The sequence below is a fragment of the Poeciliopsis prolifica genome, unplaced genomic scaffold, assembly GCF_027474105.1.
Source record: "Poeciliopsis prolifica strain line A6 unplaced genomic scaffold, Auburn_PproV2 SCAFFOLD128, whole genome shotgun sequence".
NCBI lineage: Eukaryota > Metazoa > Chordata > Actinopteri > Cyprinodontiformes > Poeciliidae > Poeciliopsis > Poeciliopsis prolifica.
Genome location: NW_026562503.1, coordinates 184,827 through 205,298, shown reverse-complemented (window position 1 = coordinate 205,298; position 20,472 = coordinate 184,827). Strand labels below are relative to the sequence as shown.

Genomic DNA, 20,472 nt, shown 5'->3' with positions numbered 1-20,472 from the left:
AAAACGGCTCTTTAAACCATCAGATTAGAACAGAAACACGATTAAAACTATCAGATGACTAATAATCCCACCATAATAAATCTGAAATAATCCACATTATGATGGATTTTTATTTATTTCCTACTTATGGAACGTTTCTGTTGATATCTTGGGTTTTTGGTGCCTTTCTATCTTACAGAAAAAGATATTTCACAAATAGATATTAATATCCATGTTACCCTACAGAGAATATGAGGTTTAATATAAGAAAGTACAGTAATAAAGGCTCACAGTGATCAGTTATGATGCATAACTGATCAGTTCAGAACTGCGAGGAAACGCAACAGAAGAACAAAGTCCCATGACCCCTCGGGGCCTCCGTACATTTAGTGTCTCCTGGATGTAACAGTTCAATTTGTTCAGGTTAAATCCTGCTAAAATGCACCATCTGCTGGTAGAAAGTTGCATTGCATTGACATTAGAAAGCGTGAGGTATTATGGGTAAACCTGAGAGCCCTGAGGGTCACTAGAGGTCAATCAGAGGAAAGTTTATGTTTGTTTTCTCTATGGATGATGTTCATGTTCAGGTCTCTAGCATATATTGTTTATTATTGTTTGTGATTATTTTACAGTTTTGTCTGTCATTGTGGGTTTTTATCAACACTTTTATTATAATTTCCCTTTTTTATATATATTTTTTGCCATGAACAGCTGATGCTTGTGCAGCAGCTGGTTTAATATTGTTTTTATTTTCATATTTATGGCTGCAGTTCAGAGAGGGAGTTGATTGGTTTTTACTTTTCTCTCTCAGAATTAAAGATCTCATTGAAACTTAGTTAAATGACCTCTAAAGGTCATCGTTACACCATGTGGGTCAGAGGGAAGAACCAGCTATGGGCTCTTCCGGGTCAGACCAGTTTTCTGTGTGGGTCCAGTTTTACACCAAAATAATGTTTAAAGTGTAAAGTATTAAAACACTTGATGTCACTGCAGTAATCTGAAATATTAATCTAGTATAATCCACTGGACTAAACTGCCAGTCTGTCTCTAACGTGTCCCTCAGGAGACATGTCCACATTTCCAGTTTGTCTAAATGAGTTTTTACTCAATTTAATCCAGATTAAACGTTGTTCTGTTTTTATAAAGAGAAGATTCACGTAACAGAACAAACTGAACTTGAGACATTTATAAAACATTATGACTGTCGGGTTTCCCACTGAAACCTCAGGGCTAAGAAAAGATCAGCTACATGCTAAAGCTAAATGATCTGTGTCTCTTTATAGTGATGATGATCTGAATTTGGCTCTTAGTGCTGAACTGGCCTAGTTAAAGTAGCAGTGTTCATCAGTCTAACAGGTCAGAGAGCAGACTAAAACTAAAGAAGTAAATCTGAATAAAATGTTTTAGTTTAATTCAACCTCTAAAGTTAATCAGTTGGTTCTGGTTCTGATGCTTTGGGTCAGAACCGGGGTCGGTCCAGTTAGTTTGATTTCAGGTCTGATTTGAACCAGAGCAGATTTTTTTTATGTTTTTTATTTTGATAATTTATTTCAGACATTTCATCAACAAAACATAATAATGATAAAGATTTATGTTTCTAATTTACATGTAAATATTTATTCAGTGACTTTGAGTCTGAAAAGAAAAGAACCAGGAGGAAACGCTGAGATCTGAACCCTGAAGTTTAAATGATTAAATGTATTTATTGGAGTTTATTGACTGAGGAGAAAAAGTTGGACATGTTGATCAGATTGATTGATTAGAAAAATAAAATCCAACTAAAGAATCCAGATTAATATTTAAAACCTGAATATAGCAGAAGTTCTTTCCGTTAATCATGTTTATTATTACAACATATTTCAAAGCTTCACATCACAAAAATATCATAAAAGATTTTACAGCAGTATATTAAACTTTCTGATGAGTTTATCATCAATACAAAGTCAAATATGTTTATCAATATTTTATTGATGTTTCAAAACCAGGAAGATTTTTAGTCTGAAGTGAAACTGATTCTGTTTCACAGTTTTCTGGACTTTTGTTCCAGATCTTTGCTGCATAGAAGCTGAATGTTGTTTCTCCTCTTTACTCTGTTCTGGATGCAGAACCAGAACCAGAACCAGAACCAGAACCAGAACCAGAACCAGAACCAGAACCAGAACCAGAACCAGAACCAGCAGGTTGATCCAGCAGATTTAAAGTCTCAGTACATGAATGTAGAACTAGATGATGTAGAATAGAAACAGCATCTGTTCTATTTCCGGTCCAGAACCAGCAGCGGGTCAGAACCGACTTCCTGCTGCTGTCGGAACCAGAACCACAGTCCGATGAGTTCATCTCTGATATTCAGTTTATTTCTATAATTAACAACAAATTTAAACAAAAACAAAATGTTACTGTTTCTGTCAGTGGACCAGAACCAGAACCAGAACCGTCCCAGAACCAGAACCGTCCCAGAACCAGAACCGTCCCAGAACCAGAACCGTCCCTGCTGTCCTATCGGACCGAGACGTTGGACTCACCGAGCAGCAGGCGACCGGAGGAAGACTTCATGTCGACTGGATGAAGCTGCCAGAGAGCGAAGGTGACATCACTTCCTGTCAGAAGGATTCACACCTCAGGCTGCAGAGTTTTCACTTCCTGTTACCTCTGAGCAGCTAATCCGATCAGGATTAGATCCAGATTACATCAGATTATTACAGATTAAACCATTAGATTGTCTAGAATGATGTAGGGGTTGCATCAGATGCATCAGATTAACCAGATCTAGAACCTCCTGTATGTCTGTACCTGATAGATTACAGATTATTATTCCAGATTAGAACCTGCATGTCTGGATTATCATATTAGACTTGAATCAGGGATTTTTCTGTGATGAACCGGAGTTAAAATTAATTCACTCATTGATGAATCAGTGATTATCTGGAGATGTTTTCTTTCTGATTGGTTTTCTCACTTCAGCAGATTATTGCTTTAGTTTCAGATTCCTTCTATTAAATTTTAGATTAGTTTCTGAACTCTAAAATAGATTTAGCTTTGATTTTCTCTCCAATACTACAGTATATCACAGATATCAAAAGAAAAATAGAAATGTGGGTAATATAGGAAACAGCGCCCCCTTCACTTCCGGAGGGCAATGGTTCCATTTCCAAATAAGGTCTGAGACTGACAGCCGTAAGTCCCGCCCCTTCCTGTTTGCTGCAGGTCCTTCTCAAAACGACTGCATCAGGAGTCCAACAGGTTCAGGAATTATTCATGTGTGATGGTGGCGCCCTCTGCTGACCGGGGACCAGGCAGCAAGGCAGATAAATCTATAAAACCTGGACTGGATGAGGCAGAGAACTGGACCAGACTGACGCTATGTGAGGAAAATTAGACAATGCTTCCAGAGAAACTGAGGATTCAGGGTGAATGGTCTGATGGAGCCGCCATGTTGGTCTGATGGAGCCGCCATATTGGTGCTGTGGCTGCAGTGGAGAAGAGATGAAGGACTGCTAGAGGAGAGGATGTGACAGTTGGTAAAGACCCAGAGGATCCCAACTGAGTCTCCAACACTCCCACACTATGAAGTCCTGAAACTCTCCAAAAGGCTCAGATGCTAACTGCTAACCACAAGCTGCAACAGCAGCAGTGCTAGCAGTGAAAAGACACTAAGGAGGAGGAACAGCACCAGGTCTCAGTCTGTGCCTCACGGCATCAGGGACTTTCCATGACCAGATCACTGTACAGATGGAGCAAAAGGAGAACTACTTCCTGTTCAGAGTCTGCAGAACCAGGAAACTCTGAGATGAAAAGAAAAACTCTCTTATTTTACCCAAAACTTTATTCTGTATATTATTCTGCAGCTCAGGAAGTTTCAACTTTCAGAGCTTCAACACAGACCAGACTGCACTGCTGCTGTTTGGCCACCAGAGGGCGATGCTGCAGCAGCAGGAGGAGGATGATGGAGGTCAGTGAGGAAGATGATGGAGGTCAGAGAGGAAGATGATGGAGGTCAGAGAGGAAGATGATGGTCAGTGACTGATCAGGTAAACCTACAGGTGAAGTTCATGGCTCTGATTCTATTTCTGGTTCTGATTGGCTGTTGAACAGGATGAATGAATCTGATTGGATGTCAGTGGGTGGGCGGGACCTCTGCTTGTGTGGCAGCAGCTGTGAATCAGGACTCCATTACCCAGCATGCAGTGGGGCAGCCAGTAAAATCCCTAAAGAGGATTTGAGTGGATCAGAGGAAACATGCCGCTGAAGAAGGAAGGTGAGACAAACATGTTGGGACGGGACGGGTCAGAACCAGACGGGTCAGAACTAGACGGGTCAGAACCAGACGGGATGGTGTTATTTTTGATTATTGTTTGTGTCTCTGACCTCAGTCAGGGTCAGGTTTAGGGTCTTCTTCAGTTCGGTTTCCTGTCATCTTCTTGTGACCTCTGACCTCTGACAGTCTCCATGTTGGAACTGGGAGCTCTGGATTAAACTGGTTAGAATGGTGTAACTGGACCAGCAGGTGATTCTACTGGTTTTACTGGTTTGACCTCAGAGGGTTTGGAGGAGTCGACCCGGGTCATGTGACCCGAGAGGCTCCAGGTAGAGAGACGATCAGATTAGAGAGACGAAGGAAACTGGATCAGAACCAGAACAACAAATAATCATTTATAATTATTTATCTGCTGGATGTTTATAATGATCCAATATTCAGAAAATCCTCTGATCAATAATCTACTGATCAGATTCTGATCAGAATTTAAAGCAGGAAGTTTAGAATCATCAGGTTTAAATGTCTGTAATCTGGATTAACCTGGATTATAGATCCATCTGAGTATCATCAGAACAGGAACGTTCATCCCAACTGGAAGCATAAACACAGTAGAGTGACCAGAACCAGAACCGGGCCAGGCCCAGAACCCTGAGGGTCTCCACCAGTAACCCTGGAGACAAACTGGAATCACTGGGATTAAACCAGTATGATGTTCTCTCCATAGCAACATCACCAAGCTGCTCTGGTTACTGACCCAGTTACTGAACCGGGTCAGTAATTCACCTTCCTGCAGTCAGAACCATCAGAACCGTCATCAGAACCTTCTGCTACAGAGCAAAGCCTCCAGTTTCTGTTCTGACCAGAACCAGAACCAGAACCGGGTTCAGGCTCAGAGGTCCAACATGGAGAACAGGTTTCTGGGTCAGACCCATCAGAACCGCTGACCGTCTGGTTCTGTCTCCTCCAGATACGGAGCGCGCTCTGCAGGTCATGGAGGCCTGCCAGGCCCAGGCTGCTGACGGGGTCAAAGGTCGAGCTGAGAGGCTGCTCAGCATCTTCCAGAGTGACCTGTTCCAGGCTCTGCTGGGTAACACACACACACACACACACACACACACACACACACACCTACACACACACACACACACACACCTACACACACACACACACACACCTACACACACACACACACACCTACACACACACACACACACACACCTACACACACACACCTACACACACACACACACACACCTACACACACACACACACACACCTACACACACACACACACACACACCTACACACACACACACACACCTACACACACACACACACACACACCTACACACACACACACACACCTACACACACACACACCTACACACACACACACACACACCTACACACACACACACACACCTACACACACACACACACTCACACACACACACACACACACACACACCAGTTCACCCAGTTTAACCAGTCTATCTGTCATGTTGAAGAAGGCGGGGTCAACCTGAACCAATCAGAATCCAGGCTTGTCCAGGTCTGAAGGACACACATGTAGAAGTGCTACACTCCACCAAACTCTGGTTCAGACAAACCGGACCTTCAGAGCCATAAGGTCTGGTGTGATCAATAATCTGTCTGGGTTCACAGAGACCTGCTCCAGAACCTCCAGAAGGTTCTGACCTCCAGTGGACGTCCTGCTGTAGTTCTCCATCTGGCCTGAAGTGGCGCTGTTTGAATGTTATTGATGACATCATCACACCTGAGCTCAGGTTAGCTCCGCCCCTCAGCAGCTCAGGATGCATCCAGTCGTGTTCAGAAGCTTTAACCCGTCCTGTTTGGGTTCGGGACCGGAGTCTCACTTCAGTTGGTGAGGTGTGAACACTAATTGACCTCTGACCTCTGGTCCTCCAAGCCTCAGTCTGGTTGGTTTGAATGTGAACACCAAGCAGACCTGAGACCGCTCTAAAACCTGGAAGTGGACTACAGCACAGGGCATTCTGGGTAAATCCAACCAAAGCTAACATACTAGCCTAGCGCTAGCAGAAGAAATGGCTCCTGGTCTTCAGCCAAAGACTAAAGAAAAATCCTAAACTCTGACGCCTCCATCTTGGTTCATCTGGTGAAACAGGAAGTTGATCTCAGCGTCTTCAGAGGTTTTAGTGTCGTTTCCTGCAGTGGTTGTTGGTGCAGCGCCCCCACAGGCCAGGAGGGGAACAGTCTCATTAACGTGACCTTAACAGCCCCATCAGTGACCCTCCTGGAGAGAAGAGAAACATCTACTGTTTTCCCTTTGCTAAAGTTCAGATTTAGAAGTGAGACGGTTCTCATTTTCAGAGATTCTCCCACCTGAGCTGTGGATCTCTGCAGCTCCCCCACAGGCCAGGAGGGGAACAGGCTGGTTTGGGTCAGAGCCACAGCAGCTGGAGGTGGATCAGATGTTCTGGTTCCAGTAGAACCGGGTCGACCGGACCATCAGGATAGTGAATCTGCTTCACTGGAGGCTCCGCCCCTTTACCTCGGGATTAACTGGGCCCTGATTGGCTGAGGCTTCAAGTTCACCTGAGAAACTCATTATAACCTGGAGACGGTTCAGGTTCTGACCGGGTTCTAACTGGTTCTGAACCAAGTACTAATGGATTCTAACCAGGTGTCTCCCCTCTGCCCCCACCTGCTTCACCATGTGACCAAGGAGCCGGCTTGTGATTGGTCCATCCTGACTATGTTCTGTGTGTGTGTGCGTGTGTGTGTGTGTGTGTGTGTGTGTGTGTGTGTGTGTGTGTGTGTGTGTGTGTGTGTGTGTGTGTGTGTGTTGCAGACATCCAGGAGTTCTATGAGCTGACGGTGTGTGAGAGCCAGACGTCCAGCCGGCCACACACACCTGCACAGGTATCTTCCTTCACCCCCATCTGCACAGCAACACCTGTCTCTGTTACCTAGCAACAGCTGCAGCAGCATCACCGAGGCAACAGCTGCATAACACCATGGCAACAAGAGCCCAACCCCCACCCTCTCTCTCTCTCACCCTGAGTGCACGTCGCTCGCCCCCCCACACTGAGGTTCTCCTCTTCATCATCCTCCTCCTCAGCTGACAGACGGAGGGACAGAAGGGGCGAGCGAGCGTTTACTCACAGAGAGAGAGAGAGAGCATGAGTGTGTGAGGGAGTGTGTGTGTGTGTGTGTGGAGATGGGTGTGTGTGAGAGTGTGTGAGTGTGTGTGTGCGGGGGGGTATGGACTGCCTCTGCATTGTCACCACCAAGGTAAGAGCTGGGCGAGAGAGAGAGAGAGAGAGAGAGAGAGAGAGAGAACACACACACACACACACACACCAGGCGTGTTCTGATCCAACATGTTTCCGGGTCTCACAAAGATACAAAGACAGTGATCTCATGTGTGTGTGCTGCCTTCACGTGTTAAATGTCTCGGTGTGTGTTAGCGTAGCCACGTTAGCATGTAGCTGCTGTTAGCAGCAACTAGCTAGCTGATATTGGAGCAACATGTGGCTGGGTTCTGCCTCAGGTCCGGTACCGGAGGGATTGGATCACAGAGAGGTTCTGATGGCTCAGAGGGAACCGGGTTAAAGTTCTGGTCAGAACCGAGCCGAGCTGAGTCCGGTCCGGTTCCTGCTGGTTCCATTAAATGATTTGGTAAAACTTTATTTGTGGTGAATAAAACATGATGATGTCATAACCAGTTTATAAACATGTTATAAACATGAAGGAGTGTTAATGAATGAACTGATAATAACACTTTAATGCAAAGTTGCTCTAAAAGTTGCTCTAAAAGTTGCTCTAAAAGTTGACTGATAAAGACGCCTCCATGTTTATAACAGATGTTACATCATAGTTGTGACATCATCATGTCTCATTCAGACCAAAAAACTGGTACCAACAAGCTAAATCCGGGTCAGAACCTGAATAGATGCAGCAACAAACATCTAAACCTTCAGCACCTGCAGACCGGACCGGACCGGACCAGGTAGAGCTAAACTGGACAGAACCGGACCGGACTGAACCGGACTGGACTGAACCAGACCAGACAGAGCTAAATCGGACAGAACTAGTCTGGACCTGCTGTCCTCTCTCTGGTCCGTCTTAAAGGGTTTGTTTTCCTGAATCATCTTCTGGTCCAATTCTCTACAGTCCGACCCGGTACCTGGTTCTGGTTCTGCAGGGTCCAGAGAGTCTCTACCCGTTTGGATCATGGAGGTTCGTTTTGTAATCGAAGCTTACAGTTTATGTTGGACACATTGCACTGGTTCCACTGGTTCCACTGGTTCTGCTGGTTCCACTGGTTCTGCTGGTTCCACTGGTCTCACTGGTTTCAGATTTGCTTCCACATGTTGACATTAAAATGATTAGATTTTATTTTATTGAATCGTTTTTGAAGAACTGTCATCGGTTCAGAACCGACTGGAGTTCTGGTCGGGTTCTGGTCAGACCAGATCATCAGACTGAATTTATTTAATAAAGTTACATTAAGAACCCGGTCAGAACCATAAACCCTCCACTGGCTCCGCCCCCTCAGTGACATCAGTTACCAGGCAACCAGCCCTCACAATGGGGTCTCTGTTACCATGGTAACCACTCTGTTTTCAGTTTGTTTCTCCTCTTCATCTTCATCAGGTTCCTCCTCTTCCTCACCAGCAGATGGGTCCATTATGAATCTCACTGGTAATGGAACCAGAACCAGTGTGATTTTCTCTGGGTCCAGTTTGGTTCTGACCAACCAGAACCGTCTATGAGATCCAGATTAACTCTGGAGGTTCTGATGGTTCTACAGAGAAATGGACCGGTCCTCATGTTCTCCAGAACCTCTCTAACAGAACCTGTTAAACTGAGAGAAACCAGGTCCATCAGAACCAGACCTGTTGGTATCAGAACCTCTGAGGATGTGCCCCAGAACCAGAACCTTGTGCTGGTTCTGTCAGTAGGTCCAGTTAAATAAATCATATCCTGGCTCTAATATTCAAAATGCAAATAAATAGAAACTGTAAAACACAAGATCCGACCAATCATGTCGCGGCGCTCGAACCACCGGCCAATCAGAATCCAGGTTCTGGTTCTGGTCTGGTTCTGGTTCTGGATTCAGGTCTTCGATGTTCTGAGGTTTTGGTTCTGATCCGTTAGCGTGTTGCCGGCTCTGATCTGGGCCGAACCAGAACCTGACCGTCTGGTTCTGTCTGTGCAGAAGTACCGTTACCATGACGACAAGACGCCGCCTGTGGACCCCAGTCCGGGTCACATGACCCACAGCGCCGAGCCGAGCCACGCCCACCTGGACGGATACACACACCCTGCTGCTCTCACCGTAGGTACCAACAGACTACAGTACCCACAATGCACCTGGCAGACAGGCTGCAGCTCTGATTACCAATCAATGAACAACCTGCTGATTTTGGTCTCTAGTGATTTTTTGTTTCAACACTGAATTGATATTAACTGGAAACATGCAGACTGACCTGGTCATCAGTCTCACTGCAGAGCAGAGGACAGAGGCTGGTTCAGACCTTTAAGGTGGATAAGATGGACTTCACATCATCAACTGTTGGTCCTTCAGGAGCTTGTTTGGATCAGAACCAGTTTGGATCAGAACCAGTTTGGATCATCATCGTACAGAAAGATAACCAAATTAGTTTCAGTGCATCCAAAGACAGAGACTAATAAACACCAGAACACCTGGGTGGACCGAGGCCTGAGGCAGCAGCCACAGGAGGCGCTAGAGAGCAACATGAGGGTGATGATTAAACCAAACTGATCTGACCCCGGGTCAGTGGGGTCATGGAAACCTCATGAGAAGAAACTTCTGGAAACAGAAACAGCAAAGCAGCAACTGGCTCATCGAATCTGCCTGAAGGAGGCTAGGGGGGCAGGAAGGGGCAGGAAGGCAGTGAGACGGGGCTTCAGGGACTCTGGATTTGTTCTGGGTTTTAGGTGAGGTAAAGGTCCAGTTGAAGCTCTGGGTGGTTCTGATCCAGTAGGCCTGTAATGAGGAGCAGAGGATGTTGGTATCAGACCTGCAGCTGGTTTCCTGCAGGAAGATCAGCAGGTCAGAGGTCAGATCTACAGTAGATCCATGCTCACATTAATATTCACACTGCTGTTATCAGAGCTGCTGCTATAATCACAAACTCTCTCTCTCTCTCCGTAGCGTGGCTCGCCCGTTTTGCTCAGCCGTCTCCATGGTAACGCCAAGAAAGGCAGAAGGGGGGGCTGTTACCATGGCAACTGCATTAGCCTCTAAGCTTCTAAAATCTTTTAGTGAGAATTTCTCTCTCTCTCTCTGCCTCGCTCGCCCTGCTGAGTGACATCACAGAGGGGAGGGGATTCCTTCAGAGGGGAGAGAGAGATGGACCGCCTCTCTCTCTCTCTCTCTCTCTCTGCAGGACTCTGTCGCTCCTCTTCCTCCTGCAGGAGTCTCTCCTCCTCCTCTTCCTCTCTGAGCGAGGGACGATGTCCCCTCCGTCCATCATGTCTCTGCTCTTTGTTGACGCGTCCAGGACCCGATCCGTACCGAGCTGAGCGTCTCGGTTAATAATTCATCTGTCCCTCATCGCCGTCCTTATGTAAGCACCGACCTGAAGACGGGAGGAGGGACAGGAGGACGGACACTCTGAGGGAGACATCGTTTGGGTCTGAGGGACACCCAGAGACATCCTGAGGGACATCCAGAGACACTCTGAGACATCCTGAGGACCAGGCGGAGACACAGGGAGGGATTTTTGTGTCCGTCTGGTACGCCAAGAAGATGGGAAGAAGATTCATCAACAACGTGAGGAGAGCAAAGAGACACAGGCAGAGGATGATGGTAGGAACCGATTGGTCCGCTGGGGTCTGCTGGCTCCTGATTGGTCCTCAGGGAGGGGCAGGGCCTGCTGGGGCCAATCAGGGCTGGAGGAGTTACTGCGACCCTTAGGGTGAAGAAGATGGAGGTTCAGGACCTTCTGGTGGTTCTGATCCAGATGGTTACTGGTTCTGATGAAGACGGGTTGGTGGTTCTGATCCAGAGTGGCTCTGGGCCGATCGGTTCTCCAGAGTTCTGCTATTGATTATTGGACTCGGGTCCAAACAGAGACGTTTCCAGAACCTTCTGGGCTCCTTCCCTCTGGTTTTAAGGTTTGGACCTTCCTCCAGCTCGGTACCGTTTGGACCTGCAGTGTCCACCAGTAGGTGAGGGTGACGGCGCCCCCTGCTGGTGGACCCAGAGCTCCTCAGGTTGGTTGACCTGAAGGTACCAGAGTAGAGGGGGCGGTGGCCTCTGATTGGATCATGACAGGAAGTGATGTAATCGTCCTCAGAGGGAGAGCTGGTTACCATGGCTACAGCCACAGTCGCCTCGGTAACCGGTCTCCTGAGGCAGCAGCAGCTGTTACCATGGAGTTGCCATGGAGACGGGCAGCAGAAATTCAACTGTTTTTTTTCTGCTTGATTTTCCAGATGAACGGATCAGAAGGAGAGCTGGAGTATGAAGAGATCACTCTGGAGAGGGTGAGGATACAATCTGATAATATAGATCTATACTATCTACACTGATACTATAGGTCTATACTGTAGATCTAGATCACTCTGGAGAGGGTGAGGATGAACAGCTTCTATTAGACATAGATCTATACTATAGATCTATATCACTCAGGGGAGGGTGAGGATACACTCTGATACTATAGGTCTATAGTATAGACCTATATCACTCTGGAGAGGGTGAGGATGAGCAGCTTCTATTACACATAGATCTATACTATAGATCTATAGTATAGATCTACATCACTCTAGAGGGTGAGGATGAGCAGTTTCTATTAGACATAGATATATACTATCTACACTCTGATAATATAGATCTATACTATAGACCTATATCACTCTGGAGAGGGTGAGGAAGAGCAGCTTCTATTATACATATTATAGACTTATATCACACTGGAGAGAGTGAGGATACACTCTGATAATATAGATCTATTCTATAGACCCACATCACTCTGGAGAGGATGAGGAGGGGCAGCTTCTAATATACATAGATCTATAGTATGGATCTATACTATAGACCTATATCACTCTGGAGAGGGTGAGTATACATTCTGATACTATAGATCTATAGTATAGATCTACATCACTCTGGAGAGGGTGAGGAAGAGCAGCTTCTATTATACATAGATCTAACAATTACACGTAGATCTATACTGATAAATCGTACGTCTACACTGTAACAGCTGGTTCTGTTCTGTACCACGTAGATCTATGTTGTTCCAGAACCTTCTGGTCCATAAATATCCTCATCGGTTCTGTTTTTAGAACCAGGTTATATTTAGCTGCTGTCGCCTCACTGATCAAACAGAACCGGGACCATCAGAACCTGGTGTGGTCCAGCTGGTTCTATCAGAACCGGGTCCATCAGAACCTCTCCCTCTCCAGGGGACCTCTGGACTGGGCTTCAGCATCGCGGGCGGAACCGACAACCCGCACATCGGAGACGACCCGTCCATCTTCATCACCAAGATCATCGCAGGAGGAGCCGCCGCCCAAGATGGCCGCCTCAGGTACCGGTTCTGACCCGAACGGGTCGTTATGGCTGCTCTACTGCTGAGAGACGGGAAGTTATTAGAATTTATCGATTTGATTCCCTATCAATATATTGATGTTTAGGAAATAAACAGGTTGATCTGATTCAAACTAAAAGTTTAAACAATAAGAATCAAATAAACATTTTAACATATTTTATCCTGTTAATATAAGAAACAATCATTGATACTTTATTTAATCTGCCAATAAATATTAATATGAGATTATTTATTGATTATTGATTCATTAAAGCTCCAACGTTACAATATTAACCAGTTTAATGTTTCCTGCTCGTCACTATGGAGACGCGCCAACCTCCGCCCCCAGGGTTAGGTTCTGGTTCTGACCGGTCCGAGGTGAACGACAGCATCGTGTTCGTGAACGACGTGGACGTCCGGGAAGTCTCTCACTCATTGGCTGTGGAGGCGCTGAAGGAGGCGGGGCCTGTGGTCCGACTACGTGCTGCGGCGCCGACCGCCCAGCGAACGCATCGCTCAGGTCAAGCTGCTGAAGGGACCCAAAGGTGAGCAGAACCAACAGAACCTTCTACAGTTAAGATACTTTAGCTGGTTCTGGTTCTGTCTGCATCCAGAACCAGAATATAAGAAGCAGCATTCAGAATCTATGCACCATAAATCTGGAACAAACGTTCAGAAAACTGAACAAGAGCTGAAACGCTGAGTCATGAGGTTAGTTGGTCAAGATGGAGGTAAAGAAACTGGGTTTAAAGATGAACAGTAGAAACAACAAGCAGCAGGAGAAACTAAACACATCATCACAAACTGACAGCTTCATGAAGACATGATGAAGGAAACAGGAAACACAGGGAGACACAGGAGACAGGTGAAGCCAAACATGTTGGATAATCATTGGAAGGAGAAACACAAGGTCTAAACCAACCAAACCCACATCCAGACTGAACCCTCAGCCTGGTTGGAGCTGCTCTGATTTGATTATTCTGGTCTGGTTTATCCACCTTACTGGTTCCAGAACCAGCTAAACTTTGAATAAGCCAGGTGACCTTTGAACCCATCCAGGTTCTGATGTTACTGGGAAATGATTATGGGTCTGTCTTCAGGCGCCACCAGAAGCAGCAACATGTTGATGTTCTCTAATAATCTGACCAAAGTTAGCTTGTAGCAGCAGGTGGGACTTGAAATTGCTAATGCAGGTAGCTAGCTATGCTAATGTGGATAGCTAGCTATGCTAATGCATGTAGCTAACTATGCTAATGCGAGTAGCTAGCTATGCTAATGCGGGTAGCTAGCTATGCTAATGCATGTAGCTAACTATGTTAATGCGGGTAGCTAGCTATGCTAGTGCGGGTAGCTAGCTATGCTAGTGCAGGTAGCCAGCTATGCTAGTGCGTGAAGCTAGCTAGCATAGCATAGCATAGCTACACACACTAGCAGGTTATTAGCAAATAACCTGCTATGCTAGTGCAGGTTATTTGCTGCCGTTTCTCCAAGTCTCCATTCCTCCCCGCAATAGCTGTAGTTGTAAAACAATATTGCCGCATTCAAGCTTTGTTAGCTGTAGTTCCCTCATATTTTAGAACCTAAAAGCTCTGTAATGCCGGTTAGCGAGATGCTAACATGTAAACAAATGGCGGTTCCGGTTTGCGGCGGAAGTCCCGCCCATATATCACTCAAAGCCTCATGGGGTCTAGGAATGAGGTGGATTAAGTTTCATCACTTCTCTTAAAAACACATAAAGGAAAGGTTTACTTTTAAAAATATATATATTTTTTTACTTTATGTTTTAATAATAACTCACCTGGTTTCTCTCTCTACCTGGTTCTGGTTCCGGTCGGTCCAGGTCTGGGCTTCAGCATCGCGGGCGGCGTGGGGAACCAGCACGTTCCTGGAGACAACAGCATCTACGTCACTAAGATCATCGATGGCGGCGCGGCGCATCGGGACGGCCGGCTGCAGATCGGGGATAAGATCCTGGCTGTAAGTGGACCGGTTCTGGTTCTGGAGGCCCAGCGGTCCGAGTGTTCAGTAGTAACGGTGGCGCCCCCTGCAGGTGAACCACATGTCTCTGGAGGACGTCCTGCATGAGGACGCCGTGGCGGCGCTGAAGAACACCGGGGATGTGGTGTACCTGAAGGTGGCCACGCCCACCGCCCCGTTCGGCCAGCAGGGGGAGCGCTACAGTCCACCGGACCTCACCAGCGGTAGGTAGAACCGGTTCTGGTCGGGTTCTGGCCCACTGGTCCTCACCAGGTGTGAGTTCTGGTTCTGCTGGTTCTCAGACTCTCTCCCTGCAGCCTACATGGATCCAGACTACCTCTGCGATTACCCAGCAGCCCCTGGCGCCGCCGTCGCCCCGGCGATACTCGCCGCTGCCCCGCGGCATCATGGGAGAAGAGGAATACTCCAGGGAGCCGCGGCGCGTCGGCATCCAGCGGGGCCACCGGGCTGGGCTTCAACATCGTGGGGGGGGAAGATGGAGAAGGAATCTTCAATCCTGGCAGGAGGACCAGCCGACCTGAGCGGCGAGCTGAGGAAGGGAGACCAGATCCTGAGCGTGAGTATCACTTTAAGAGTGGGGGGGGGCAGATCCTGAGGGGCAGTATCACTTTAAGAGAGGGGGGGCAGATCCTGAGTGTGAGTATCACTTAAGAGAGGGGGGGGGCAGATCCTGAGGGGGAGTATCACTTTAAGAGAGGGTCTGCTGAGACCCTGCTGCAGGTCATGGTCAGAAACCAGGTCCATAGACAGTGGCTGTACTGAGCCCCCTGCTGGTAGGACAGTGGTACTGACCACTAACCTGTCCAACACCTGTCCTCTGTCTCTCTCTGTCCAGGTGAACGGGGTGGACCTGCGGGTTCGCCACACATGAACAGGCAGCAGCAGCTCTGAAGAACGCCGGCCAGACGGTGACCATCGTAGCTCAGTACAGACCAGAGGGTGAGCAGCTCAGGAACACAACATGCTGTTAGCGTGTTAATGACAAACATGCTAAGCAGCGCATGCTATTAGCATGCTCACTGGCTCAACACACTCTACTTCCTGTTTCCTGTCTAGAGTACAGCCGTTTGAGGCCAAGATCCACGACCTGAGAGAGCAAATGATGAACAGCTCATCAGGCAGCCTGAGAGCCAATCGCAGCTTCTATGTCAGGTAGCTAACCCCTACATGTTAGCCACCATGTTAGCCAACATATTAGCCACCATGTTAGCTACCATGTTTGCTACCTTAGCAGGAAGCAGAGTTGATGTTGCTCTTCATGCTGTCACCCCTTGTTGCCCCCTGTTGCCCCTTGTTGCCCCCTGTTGCCCCTTGTTGCCCTCTGTTCCGTTGCAGAGCCCTGTTTGACTACGACAAGCAGTGGGACTGCGGCGTTCTGTCTCAGGCTCTGGACTTTAACTTCGGGGAGGTTCTGCATGTGATGGATAGCGCTGACGATGAGTGGTGGCAGGCAAGAAGGCTCAACCAGCAGGGGGAGCTAGAGGAGCTGGGATACATCCCCTCCAAGCACAGGCTAGTTGACCTGCTGACCTCTATCTGTAGAGCTAATAGTCGCTGCTATAGCTACAGCTAATGGACATTGCTATAGCTGCAGCTAACAGCTGCTGCTATAGCTACCGCTAATGGTAGCAGCTATAGCTAGAGCTAGTGCAGCTAGCTGTTGTAGCTGCTAACTGTTCCTGTTTGTGTTTCAGGGTGGAGAGGAAGGAGTGGTCCCGCATGAAGAGTAAAGGTACAGTCCCACTATTTATCTAATAATAGATGTTAACATGAAACTGAACCAAAGTTTAATGATCATCATTAATAACTGATGTGGAACCAAACAGACCATCATCAACCATCATTCAGCTTCATAGTCAGAGACAAAAAGCTTCATATTCATATTGACACAATAACAGATGGAAAGACATCTGTAACGACTCTAGAGCTGCAGCTACTGCTGGGAAGGGTCAAAGGTCACCTCCAGACCACCTGCTGTCCATCAGCCTCCAGATAGAACAACAGGAAACATCTCTCTGTAAACAAGATGGCCGCCAGACTGAGGTCAGCACCAAGGCCCTGTAATGGCCTAGTCAAAGTCCAGACCTCAGCCTGATTGAAATGTAACACTGGGAGTTGATCAGAACTTTTAATGATCTAAAGAGAGAGATGACCGGACCAGAACTGGACCAGAACCAGACCAGAACTGGACCAGAACTGGACCAGAACTCCTCTATGATTGAAGACTCCCGTCAGAGGTTCTGCTGGGTGGTTCTCCAGACCAGTGGACCGGGTCGTGGTCTCGGCTCTAATCAGAACCGTTCTGCCTTCTGTTCTCATCTGTCTGTGTTTCTGTTCCAGGGAGAGACGGTTTCATCCACAGCTATGAACTCGTCACTCAGATTGAAGGTCAGTACCAGCAGAACCTTTGACCCTACTCACTGATAACTGGACCAGAACCAGAACCAGAGGTTCCTCTGACCACCAGACACACTGACCTGCTTCAGGAAACCTTTCCACTGGGTTTCCTCATAGGGGTTAAAGGTCAGAAAGGTTTCCAGGTCAGGAGAACCGGGTCGTTGTTCTGAGGTCGGGGTGTTCGGTCCGTCCTCCAGAGACAAACTGCCTGGTTCAGTTAATCCTGGACCAACTGGTGGCTCGTTAGCTGCTGCTGAACTTTGACCTCCTGCAGGATGAACGGGACCCTCCTGGTCTGAGGTGAAGAGTCCAGCGAGGAGCTGTGACCTTCATGACCTGCTGAAGGTCACCAGATGAACATGTTGTTCCTGGTTTCTCCTCAGCCGAACTTTGACCTCCATTGACCTTGTAGCTGATTGGTTCCTGGTTTAGTACCAGACCGTCTCCTGGAGACGCCGGCGGTCCGTACCCTAACCGCTGTCCGTCTGTCCCCAGTGGACTACGCCCGTCCCGTCATCATCCTGGGTCCCACCAAAGACCGGTCAACGACGACCTGCTGTCTGAGTATCCGGACAAGTTCGGCTCCTGCGTTCCCCGTAAGTCCTGATGATGTCATCACGCTGACAGACAGGAAGTGTGACATCACGTCCCGTCTCCGCCCACAGACACCACCCGTCCCCGCAGGGACTACGAGATGGACGGGCGGGACTACCACTTTGTGTCGTCACGGGAACAGATGGAGCGGGACATCCAGTCGCACCGCTTCATCGAGGCGGGACAATACAACAACCACCTGTACGGACGTCGGTGCAGAGCGTCCGGCAGGTGGCTGAGCAGGTGAGACACGGAGGACAGGTGAGACATGGAGGACAGGGGAGACACAGAGGACAGGGGAGACACAAAGGACAGGTGAGACATGGAGGACAGGTGAGACAGGGACAGGTAGACGGTTGGACAGGTCGATGATGAGTTAATAAACTAGTGAAGTGAAGCATCATCTGCATAGAGAAGATCTTAGATTGTCTCAGCCAATGAGAGATCAGTGGATGGATTTAAGGGGACGGCAGCGTTTAATATGTAGAAATAGAATGTATAGAAGCTGCTGTCCTGATGTTTACCACAGCATGACCTCCTGACCCCTGAAGCTCCATTAGCCTCTAACTGGCTTAGCTGTGGCTAACTGTCACCCCCTGCTGTTCCAGGGGAAGCATTGCATTCTGGATGTTTCAGCCAACGCTGTGAGGCGTCTGCAGGCGGCTCACCTGCATCCCATCGCCATCTTCATCCGGCCGCGCTCCCTGGAGAACATCCTGTAAGACACGCTTCACCTATCTGACCTTTACCTGAGCTGTAACTGAGCTGTCTGTAGACCCGGTCAGGACCAGACCGGGTCCTGGACCCGTCCTGTTCCTCTGTCCTGAATCGTCTCTGTTTGTCTTCAGGGACCTGAACAAGCGTCTCTCGGAGGATCAGGCCCGGAAAGCTCTGGACCGAGCCGTCAAGCTGGAGCAGGACTTCCTGGAGTGTTTCACAGGTAAGAACACCTGAGGACCTGGACCAATCAGAGCCAGCCTGTCTGTAACCGACCAATCAGAGCCAGCCTGTCTGTAACCGACCAATCAGAGCCTTCCTGTCTGTAACCGACCAATCAGAGCCAGCCTGTCTGTAACCGACCAATCAGAGCCAGCCTGTCTGTAACCGACCAATCAGAGCCTTCCTGTCTGTAACCGACCAATCAGAGCCAGCCTGTCTGTAACCGACCAATCAGAGCCAGCCTGTCTGTAACCGACCAATCAGAGCCTTCCTGTGTGTCTCCTCAGCCGTTGCCCAGGGCGACAGCTTCGATGAGGTGTACCTGCAGGTGAAGCTGGTCATCGAGGAGCAGAGTGGACCGTACATCTGGGTTCCTGCCCGGGACAGACTCTGATTGGCTGTCTCCGTGGCAACCATCCTCACCTCCTCCCGCTGCTGTGGGCGGAGCCTCAAGAGAGACTGCTGTAACCATGGCGACCACGTCCTGTCCAGAGACAAATAATCCTGAGAGAATCAGAGACTCTAGAACCAGAACCAGAACCAGAACACAGTATTTATAGAAACATTTATTTATATTATTTATTAAGACTTTCTGTGACGTGGCAGTGGAGTGTGTGTGTGTGTGTGTGTGTGTGTGTGTGTGTGTGTGTTTGACTGTGTGTGTTAGACGGGGTGTGTGTGTGTGTGTGTGTTTGACTGTGTGTGTGTGCGTGTGTGTGTGTGTGCGTGTGTGTGTGTGTGTGTGTGTGTGCATACAGACGTGTGTGACTGTAAATAAACCACGGGGCTCAAACACACGGTCTATTCAGGGCTTAAACTATCAACCACTGGACTACAACTCCCACAATCCTCCTCTTCAGGACTACAACTCCCTCAGCTCTCCTGTCAGCCGGCCCAAGGCAGAAACAACCTAAACCAATCCAGTCAGAAATGAAACTTATATCTTATTGTTGAGAAAAAGAGAATTTTAATCAATTTTATTAAAACTGAATATTTGTTCCAATTAAACTTTATTTTATGTTTTCCTCAGAGAAAGATTTAAAACTTAGTTTTAGTTTGCTTTGTAAAACATTCTCAATCCTCCTCTGCATGGACGACATTTCTACCACAGATTCAGTTTTATATCAACAACCCTTTTAGTTTTTGGACTCCAACCCTCTGATCCTGTTTGGACTCTAACTCCCATGATGCCGTTCTGTTCAGGCTGAAGGTCTCCATGATCTGAGCATCACATTTCTCAGCTGCTCCATCCTGCATCACACAGGACTACATTACCCAGAGTTCTCTGCTCCATGGAACCTGCTGGCTCAGCTGAAGACATGGGGACCAAACTGGACTCAACAAGAACCTTAATGGTTCTGCTGCTGGAACGGGTCAGATGGAAGATGATGAGGAGGTAAAAACTCCTTACAGAGACGCAGAGACACACCTGGACACAGAGACACACCTGGACACCCCAAGACGCACCTGGACACGCAGAGACACACCTGGCCCAGAAGAGGCTGCTGGACTCAAAGCTTCTTGTAAAAACAGAAAAAATAGTTATTAATTAAATTCAAATATTTAAATAAATTCCTTATAAAACTGAATATTGGTTCCGACTCAGTGCTGAATAGAACCACCAGAACCAGCAGAACCACCAGAACCAGCAGAACCCACTCTAACCCTAACTTGGCAGGTGACAGTTTGTCTCCCCCTGCTGGCAGACATAGTCATTGCACCAATGCTGTGACGTCATCAGTTCCTCCATGTTTTCCTTTTATC

The 20,472-nt window shown here is 47.8% G+C and overlaps 1 pseudogene; it reads left to right on the top strand.

Moving 5' to 3' along the window:
- Positions 1-4,076: 4,076 nt before the first annotated feature.
- LOC129355250 (disks large homolog 4-like) lies at positions 4,077-19,366 on the top strand (annotated as a pseudogene).
- The last annotated feature ends 1,106 nt before the right edge of the window (positions 19,367-20,472 follow it).